A 10,777-nucleotide genomic window follows, 5' to 3' on the forward strand; every position below is an offset into this window, starting at 1 on the left:
TAAAAACTCCCAGCAAACAAAAGTCCAGCTCAGTCAGCTTCAAAGGTGAATTCTATCAAATATTTGGAGAAGCGCTAACACCTGCCTTTCTGAAACTGTTTCCAAGGGGATGTTCTTTATTTGAGGAGGCAATGAGAGTTTTTGAGGCCCAGGACCGGAACGTAGAACAGTAACGAAGACTGCAGCAGCAGTTTAGAATGCGATCGGGTGCTACCGTGTCATCTACGACAGACGAGACAGAGCCACTACGCAGACGTCCCCGGGTCATCTTTTTCAAGAGGGTAGACAGAACTGAATCCAGCAAGGAACCAGCACTTGCGTCATCCGCGCAGGCGTGAGAGCTGCACGCACCCTCCCCGTCGCGGACCGCCCTCCAGCTCCGCCGTCTCCCACCCGCCCCCCGTCCTCCGATCAGTCACTCTTCCTGCCTCTTCACTGGACGCCAGCCCGTGTGCCAGCCCCGGTACTGCGCTGCTGGCCTTTTCAAGGTCCTGTACCGTAAGATTAAAACTGGTTATTTTTGAGCTTGTTTTTTTATGTAAAACACAGTTCAGTTCAGTCGCTCAGTCGTGTCCGACTCTTTGTGACCCCATGAATCGCAGCACTCCAGGCCTCCCTGTCCATCACCAACTCCCAGAGTTCACTCACACTCACAATCATCGAGTCAGTGATGCCATCCAGCCATCTCATCCTCTGCCATCCCCTTCTCCTCCTGCCCCCAATCCCTCCCAGCATCAGAGTCTTTTCCAATGAGTCAACTCTTCACATGAGGTGGCCAAAGTACTGGAGTTTCAGCTTTAGCATCATTCCTTCCAAAGAAATCCCAGGGCTGATCTCCTTCAAATGGACTGGTTGGATCTCCTTGCAGTCCAAGGGACTCTCAAGAGTCTCCTCCAACACGACAGTTCAAAACCATCAGTTCTTCGGCACTCAGCTTTCTTCACAGTCCAACTCTCACATCCATACATGACCACTGGAAAAACAATAGCCTTGACTAGACGGACCTTTGTTGGCAAAGTAATGTCTCTGCTTTTGAATATGCTATCTAGGTTGGTCATAACTTTCCTTCCAAGGAGTAAGCGTCTTTTAATTTCATGGCTGCAATCACCATCTGCAGTGATTTTGCAGCCCAGAGAAATAAAGTCTGACACTGTTTCCACTGTTTCCCCATCTATTTCCCATGAAGTGATGGGACCAGATGCCATGATCTTCGTTTTCTGAATGTTGAGCTTTAAGCCAACTTTTTCACTCTCCTCTTTCACTTTCATCAAGAGGTTTTTTAGTTTCTCTTCACTTTCTGTCATAAGGGTGGTGTCATATGCATATCTGAGGTTATTGATATTTCTCCTGGCAATCTTGATTCCACCTTGTGCTTCTTCCAGTCCAGCGTTTCTCATGATGTACTCTGCATATAAGTTAAATAAGCAGGGTGACAATATACAGCCTTGACATACTCCTTTTCCTACTTGGAACCAGTCTGTTGTTCCATGTCCAGTTCTAACTGTTGCTTCCTGACCTGCATATAAGTTTCTCAAGAGGCAGATCAGGTGGTCTGGTATTCCCATCTCTTTCAGAATTTTCCACAGTTTATTGTGATCCACACAGTCAAAGGCTTTGGCATAGTCAATAAAGCAGAAATAGATGTTTTTCTGGAACTCTCTTGCTTTTTCCATGATCCAGCAGATGTTAGCAATTTGATCTCTGGTTCCTCTGCCTTTTCTAAAACCAGCTTGAACATCAGGAAGTTCACTATTCATGTATTGCTGAAGCCTGGCTTGGAGAATTTTGAGCATTACTTTACTAGCGTGTGAGATGAGTGCAATTGTGCAGTAGTTTGAGCATTCTTTGGCATTGCCTTTCTTTGGGATTGGAATGAAAACTGACCTTTTCCAGTCCTGTGGCCACTGCTGAGTTTTCCAAATTTGCTGGGATATTGAGTGCAGCACTTTCACAGCATCATCTTTCAGGATTTGAAATAGCTCAACTGGAATTCTATCATCTCCACTAGCTTTGTTCGTAGTGATGCTTTCTAAGACCCACTTGACTTCACATTCCAGGATGTCTGGCTCTAGGTCAGTGATCACACCATTGTGATTATCTGGGTCATGAAGATCTTTTTTGTACAGTTCTTCTGTGTATTCTTGCCACCTCTTCTTAATATCTTCTGCTTCTGTTAGGTCCATACCATTTCTGTCCTTTATCGAGCCCATCTTTGCATGAATTGTTCCCTTGGTATCTCTAATTTTCTTGAAGAGATCTCTAGTCTTTGCCATTCTGTTGTTTTCCTCTATTTCTTTGCCTTGATTGCTGAAGAAGGCTTTCTTATCTCTCCTTGCTATTCTTTGGAACTCTGCATTCAGATGTTTATATCTTTCCTTTTCTCCTTTGCTTTTCACTTCTCTTCTTTCCACAGCTATTTGTAAGGCCTCCCCAGACAGCCATTTTGCTTTTTTGCATTTCTTTTCCATGGGGATGGTCTTGATCCCTGTCTCCTGTACAATGTCATGAACCTCCATCCATAGTTCATCAGGCACTCTATCTGTCAGATCTAGGCCCTTAAATCTATTTCTCACTTCCACTGTATAATCATCAGTGATTTGATTTAGGTCATATGTGAATGGTATAGTGGTTTTCCCTACTTTCTTCAATTTCAGTCTGAATTTGGCAATAAGGAGTTCATGGTCTGAGCCACAGTCAGCTCCTGGTCTTGTTTTTGCTGACTGTATAGAGCTTCTCCATCTTTGGCTGCAAAGAATATAATCAATCTGATTTCAGTGTCAACCATCTGGTGATGTCCATGTATAGAGTCTTCTCTTGTGTTGTTGGAAGAGGGTGTTTGTTATGACCAGTGCATTTTCTTGGCAAAACTCTATTAGTCTTTGCCCTGCTTCATTCCGTATTCTAAGGCCAAATTTGCCTGTTACTCCAGGTGTTTCTTGACTTCCTACTTTTGCATTCCAGCCCCCTATAATGAAAAGGACATCTTTTTTGGGTGTTAGTTCTAAAAGGTCTTGTAGGTCTTCATAGAACCGTTCAACTTCAGCTCTTCAGTGTTACTGGTTGGGGCATAGACTTGGATTACTGTGATATTGAATGGTTTGCCTTGGAAACGAACAGAGATCATTCTGTCGTTTTTGAGATTGCATCCAAGTACTGCATTTCGGACTCTTTTGTTGACCATGATGGCTACTCCATTTCTTCTGAGGGATTCCTGCCCGCAGTAGTAGACATAATGGTCATCTGAGTTAAATTCACCCATTCCAGTCCATTTTAATTTGCTGATTCCTAGAATGTTTGCCATTCCCTTCTCCAGTGGACCACATTCTGTCAGATCTCTCCACCATGACCCGCCTGTCTTGGGTGGCCCCACAGGGCATGGCTTAGTTTCATGGAGTTAGACAAAGCTGTGGTCCTAGTGTGATTAGATTGACTAGTTTTCTGTGAGTATGGTTTCAGTGTGTCTGCCCTCTGATGCCCTCTTGCAACACCTACCCTCTTACTTGGGTTTCTCTTACCTTGTGCGTGGGGTATCTCTTCACGGCTACTCCAGCAAAGTGCAGCTGCTGCTCCTTACCTTGGACAAAGGGTATCTCCTCACTGCCGCCCTTCCTGATCTTCAACATGGGATAGCTTCTCTAGGCCCTCCTGGACCCACGCATGTAAAACAACACAAAAGTATGCTAAACTTTTTAAAAGGTGGAAAGTATTATTAACCCATTACAGTCCAGTACTCTGTAGCCGATTGTGTTCAGTAAGTAAGTAAGTAAGAGAGTAAGTGAAGTCGCTCAGTTGTGTCTGACTCTTTGCGACCCTGTGGACTGTAGCCTACCAGGCTTCTCCATCCATGGGATTCTCCAGGCAAGAATACTGGAGTGGGTTATCATTTCCTTCTCCAGGGGATCTTCCTGACCCAGGGATCGAGCCCAGGTCTCCTGCACTGCAGGCAGATGCTTTAAACTCTGAGCCACCAGGGAAGATGCTGATTGTGTTCAGTACCTAGGCTGACTTGTTGGATTTAACAAACAAAATTGGACTGACAAATGACCTCAGGCCAGAACTCATTTCTGTGTAGGGGACTTGTGTTTATAATTGCTCTTTTGTAAAGTCTTTATCTGCTAATTCTATTACCTTTGTCACATTTGGGTCTGTTCCACTTGATTGATTTTTCTCCTGGGTATTGTTCACCTTTTCCTCGTTGTTAATGTGTTGACTAGCTTTTCTTTTTTTCAAACTTTAAACTTTTTATTTTGTATTAGGATATAGCTGATTAGCAATATTAAGGTAGTTTCAGGTGAACATCGAAGGGACTCAGCCTTGCATATACATGTACCCACTGTCCTCCAAGCCCCCCTCCCATCCAGGCTGGCACATAACACTGAGTGGAGCTCCACGTGCTGCACAGGAGGCCCTTGCTGGTTATACATTTTGAACACAGCAGCGTGTGCGTGACCTTCCCAGACTCCCTGACGGTCCCTCCCCTCGGCAACCTTCAGTCCGTTTTCTACGTCTGTGAGTCCCTTTCTGTTTTGTAAGTTCATTTGCATCGTTCCTTTTTGGAGTCCACATATAAGGGAGGCTCTACAATATCGTTGACCAATTTTTAATTGGATGCTGAACTTTGTGCGTGCTACATCGTCGTGTCTAGATTTTGCTGTTTTCCAAAGAATGGTGAAGTTTGTGTGTTTTAGGACTCACGAACATGCTCTCAGAACAGAACTCACTCATATGTAGGAGACTTACTATACAAGAATACCATTTCTGCCAAGTGTTTCAAAACGTCCCCTTCAGTCGCCAGGAACTCAATGTAGAAACACTCCCGTGGCATTACACACGCTTGGGGCTCTGAGGGTGAAAAGGAGACGGCTCACACTGGGACAGAATATAATACCATCGAGCAGCGTGCTCGTGTAAGTGAGAGGGATTAAGAGCTTTATTGTGCATGCTTACGCAGCATCCTGCTGGGGTATTTTACAGCCCAAATGTCTTTACAAGCTTCTAGTTGCCAAATACCTGCCTTCTGCTTAACAGCAATGTTATTTCAATAGCTCTGCTCTCCAAGAGTGTGTGAGCAAATTGGATTTTGATAAATCAGCCATCATCCCCCCCATTGACTTAAATCATAACTTACAGAGGTTTTGTTTTTAATTCCTAATTCATTTGCAACCCTAACACTTCACTGAACATGTCCCTGCTTCCTCTACCCTGCCTCAATCAGTCAGAGTTCTCAGTTGAGAAAAATAGAAGGCATTCTATCAGTTTACATAGAAAAAGGAATGCATTAAAGGATATGAGGTCACAGAAATTCCTGGAGGGCCAGAGTCAGACTGAAAGTTCATGAACGTGTGAGTCACGCTGCAGGGCAGCTCCGGCAAAGACAGTCAGGGGATACAGATCCACGGTCCTCTGCTAAGCCCAGGTTCTGGGTGCCAGCCCTCTCCCTCTGGTTGTTTTGCTTTTTGTTTTTAATTTTATTTTATGGTCATACCCCATAGCACTCAGGATCTTAGTTCCTGACCAGGGATCGAGCCCTTGCAATGAAAGCATCAAGTCTTAACCACTGGACCACCAGGGACGACCGTCTTCCTCTGCTTTAAATAGGTGGACACCTCACCAACCCTGTTCTCCGAAAACTGGATTCTGGGAAGCAACTGATTACTCACATTGCCTTCTTCCAATTTCAAGTGTTATGTGGGTGAATGATTGTAGAAGTCAGGACCACAGGCTGTACCCTAGCTTCAAGGGAGGCTGAGAAAGACAGGCTGGCTTCTGTGGAAATTGGTGGGGAGGGATTTATATCATGGGATATTCCTCCCACAATATGGATGGTCAGTGTGTGTGTGTGTGTGTGTGTGTGTGTGTGTGTGTATAGTATATGTGAGTTGGTAGCTCCTGTCTGACTCTTTGCGACCCCATGGACTGTAGCCGGCCAGGCTCCTCTGTCCGTGGGATTCTCCAGGCAAGAATACTGGAGTGGGTTGCCATGCTGTCCTCCAGGGGATCTTCCCAACTCAAGGATCAAACCCCCACCTCCTGGGGCTCCTGCATTAGCAGGTGGATTCTTTACCACTGAACCACCTGGGAAGCCCAAAGGACCTAATTACTTAGCTGAACAAATAGCCAATCGGACGATACTAAGGATGATAAGTCACAGTGGAGTAGGCCTTTGACAGTCAGCAAGACAGTATCTGCAGATCTTTGGCCTTCTCAAATTTGGAAATATGGATAATGTGTTCACTGAGAACCACAGGTTTCCTGGGCAGATCCTCATTGACTTTTCATTTCTATTTTCTCCTTAGTCTGCTGCCATTTTCAACAAAGAAACTGGGTTTGTTTCATTTTCTAAGAACATGGGGAACAGTGGCCAAAAAGCCACAAGGGAAGTTGAGATGACAGTGCCGGTGACAAGCTAAGCCTGCGCAGTGTCACGGTCACTGAGGATCAAGTGCAGCGCTTAAAGACCAGTGGGGCCTTCCCCGGTGGTCCAGTGGTCAAACTTTCTGTCCATTGCACTGGCCTTCACCCTCCCTTTTCTCTCCAGGCTCCCGCCTGCCCGTGGAGCCTGGTTCTCTGGCCTTCTCTCCATTTCTGTGATCTATCTCACCTCCTTCTGATACATTCACTGTCCACTCAAGTTAACTTGTGTTATTTCAATTATATTCCCTGGAGAATCCCATGGACAGAGGAGCCTGGTGGGCCACAGTCCACAGGGTCACAAAGAGTTGGACATGACTTGGCGATCAAACCACCATTTCAATTCCACACAGCCAGGAACCCTGGCTGTTCTAGCACCTAATAAAGAGATTCACAAAATAAGACAAAAAAAAACAAAAAAAACAAAACCCAAGATATTTGACTGTTACCTGAAGAACTCGAAGCAGTGGCAGTAAGCAGGTAAGCTTTCTTCCAAGGATATATGATTTGCAGCTATACTTTAAAAGGCTCCTGAGCAGGAATTCCTCTATTCAGAATGAATGTTAACAAAAAGCAGACCCTGAAATGGTAGTCAGATGCCAGCCCATCCTTCTCCGATACTGCCTATATTCCTGTAGATTAAACCAGAGCAATAATATCCAAGTATTAATAGTTGCAGGCAATGGATACTGGTAGGAGCACAAGAAATAGCTCAGATGTAATTCAGAGGTCATAGGTGGGACTTCCGTGGTGGGCCAGTGGTTAGGAATCTGCCTGCCAACCCAGGAGACACATGTTCAATCCAGGGTCTGGCAAGATCCCATATGCTGCGGGGCGACTGAGCCTGTCCATCATAACTACTGTGCCCGGGTTCAAGAGCGCATGCTCGGCAGCAAGAGACGCCGCCGGAGTGAGGAGCCTGCAGCCTACAGCTAGAGGGCAGCCCCGCCGGCTGTGACTAGAGAAAACCCGTGCAAGCAATGAAGACCCAGGGCAGCCAAAAATAATAAATAGAATAAAATTTTTTTTAAAAGTCATAGAAGGCCCCCAGAGATAAAAAGTTGGGCTGTTATATAGCTGTTGTTGCTGCTGCTGCTGCTAAGTTGCTTCAGTCGTGTCCGACTCTGTGCGACCCCATAGACGGCAGCCCACCAGGCTCCCCCATCCCTGGGATTCTCCAGGCAAGAACACTGGAGTGGGTTGCCATTTCCTTCTCCAGTGCATGAAAGTGAAAAGTGAAAGTGAAGTTGCTCAGTCGTGTCCGACTCTTAGCGACCCCATGGACTGCAGCCCACCAGGCTCCTCCGCCCATGGGATATAGCTGTTAGAAGACGTGAACTGCTACCGAATATATAAATTGAATTCTTTTTTTTTTTTTTTTTAAAAAAGACAGGTTGGGGGGACTTGATTGGTAAACATTCTTTCAGGATTTAAAAAACTTTAGATTATGTGTATCAAGGTGTGAGGCCATTGGCCACATCAAGTTACCAGACAGCGTCTTTCACAACGACTCACGTTACCAGGAGGGACTGTGGCACAAATTGCTGGGGGCCGGCGTGAGGAGCTCCGCCTGTGGCAAAGGTCATGAGCAAGGAGGCTCGACATACGCAAAGGCAGGACCGAGCCTCAGGAGTCCCCCTGGAAATCCTCGAGCATCTACCCCCAAAACCAGAGCCTGCCTACTTTACTACTTTGTGCTCTCACCTACACCTCTGACTTTACAGGGGGCTGTCCCCCACCACCTCTTTCGGAGAAGGAGTTAACTTACAGCTCCAGTTAATAATAATTCCTGGGCAGGAGTGTTTCAACCTACAAACTCCTCTGAAGGTTCTCTAGCCTGCCTGACAGGCTTGTCTGGCCACATGTGATTGTTCACAGCCTCCCAACCGTGAGAGGCAAGAGATGCTTTAAACCTTCTAAAAACAGGTTCTTTAGAGAAGTTAGAAAACTATTAGTATAGTATAGTGGGCTGATTAGAAATTGTATTGGTGAAGGGTTTTTCATTTGTTGAGCCAATGTTTGTTGCTAAGTTTCCACATACCCTACCCTTATACACATTAATGAATATATAGAAGAAATAAGTATTAACCTTTGATATTTTAGGCTAAGCAAATTCTTTCCTTAATTAAAACCCACTACACCCCCACCCTATAGGAATGTAACTTTATCTGGTACCTTTGGAAGGTGGCGTCTTAAGAATAATCACCCCTGGAGAAATAAGTATTCTGGTTGACTGACCGCTGTCACAAGGAGAGGGTCATAAATTGTCAGCAGGCCCCCTGGCCAGAAGATGATGTAACACCCCTAAGACCTCTGTATACATTTGTATAAAGCACCTGACTTTAATAAAAGTCAGGACTGCTGTCCCCGCGTGACTTTTGTATAACATCTCAGTGTATAAAAACAGACCCTGGAAAAATAAAAAATGGGATCAGTTCCTCGAAAGACTGGTCTCCCCATGTTGTTCTTTCTCTCACCTTCTGGCTGAATCCCCATCTGGAACGTGGAGGCTCGTCAAGCCTACTAATTATGCCTGGGCTTCTAAGATCTGAGCAGGGAGGCCTTAGTGTCTCCTCTCCTTCGGGAGAACGGGAGGACGCCTGCGGCCTACATAGGTGATGCAAATTCCTTGCCTTGGAATTTTATTAGCTTTCCACGTAAACCAAGTTATTCAGCCTCTTTTCTCCACTGAATTTTCCTGCTGAGCTGTCCTCATTCTATTACTCTTTATATCTCTAATTAATATTTGATTAAAGCTATCGTATCCTGATCACCGAAGCCGTCTCCCTTCGAATTTCCCTGGATCCACCGGGGCTGGACCCCGGCAACAAATGCTGGCCCGCACTATCCCTGAAGGGGGTTCTGCTTGTCAAGAAGAAGAGCTCCTGGAAAACCAATCACGTGTTGTACGTAAAAATGGGTTTGGCAGCTGCTTCGAGCAGTGGGGGAAACGGAGAAATTTAGTGAACACGGTGAAGGTGGAGGTGAAAGAGGTAACTGTTCACCCCCTTTCTGACCATTCCTCGTCACCTGCTGGTCCCTCTCACACCTTGGGTCCTGTAATGGTTTTCTAACATCTCCTTGTTTGCAGTCTTATCCTCTGTGGTCTCCTCATCACAGCAGCCAGAGAGATTCTTTTTAAACCCAAGTGAGGTCATTTGTTTTTTTTTTTTAACTCAGTTTTGGCCGTGTTGGGATCTTCACGGCTGCACGAGGGCATGCTCTAGGTGCGGCAAGCAGGGAGTAGTCTCTACTTTCGGAGCATGGGCTCTAGAGTGTTCAGGCTCAGTAGCTCTGGTGTACGGGCTTAGCGCCCTGGGGCATGTGAGATCTTCCCGGACCAGGGATGGAACTGGTGTCCTCTGCGTTGGCAGGCAGATTCTTTACCACTGGGCCACCAGGAAAGTCCACATTTGTTTATTATTGTCTGTCTCCCCTTCTTGAACACAATAAGCCCCACACTCACAAGCAGTTTGCGTATTTTTTTCCACTATATCCTCATAGCCTAGAACAGTATTTAATGTAGAGTAGTGGATGCTCAATGAGGTGGTTCAGTGATAGAGAATCTGCCTGCCAATGCAGGAGACGAGGGTTCCACCCCCGGGTCAGGAAGATCCCCTGGAGGAGGAAATGGCAACCCACTCCAGTATTCTTGCCTGAAGAATCCCATGGACAGAGGAGCCTGGCGGGCTGTGGTCCATGGGGTCGCAAAGAGTCAGACACGAATTGAGCAGAAGAGGTGCTCAATAAATGAATAAATGTCTCAAGGGAGAAATACAGCTGGGCAGAAAATAGAGGAAGTCTTCCTGAGTTTCTAAAACTCTAAGCCTTTGGCAACAGAAAGGGTACGGTGTAGCCAAAATGTTTGGAAATTACTCAAAAGGGAGAAGGAGATCTCCCGCTCATGTACTAGAAAAATATCTGAGGGGACTGAAAGAGTGATGAGACCGAAGGGTCTGGTGAGCTCTCAAGAGTGAAGTCTGTGTCTTGCCTTTTACAGGCCCCTGAGCGGGATGCCTGGGTGCTGCATCCATGCAGAAAGGACCACAGAGGGCCTTTCAGAGAGTCAGCCACTCAAGAGTCAGCAGAGCAGCAGAGAGAAGCAGGACAGAAAGGAACCCGGTCTCAGTGACCACCTGCCCAGACGCCCCCTCCCCACGCCTGACAACAAGGAGCCGAGCCCCCCACCCCTAACCTCCATACAAGCCTAAGAAAGTGAAGTGGTCCCACAAGACATTAAGTTTTCCCACCACCACACTGGGATAAAGGATAATCATAACTAAGTTGAGTTATGTCTAAATAAAACTGTATTTCTACATGCCGAAGCTCCAGACTGCCTCGTTTTACTTCGTGTCAAAGCAAGCAC

The sequence above is a fragment of the Bos mutus genome, chromosome 10, assembly GCF_027580195.1.
Source record: "Bos mutus isolate GX-2022 chromosome 10, NWIPB_WYAK_1.1, whole genome shotgun sequence".
Classification (NCBI taxonomy): Eukaryota; Metazoa; Chordata; class Mammalia; order Artiodactyla; family Bovidae; genus Bos; species Bos mutus.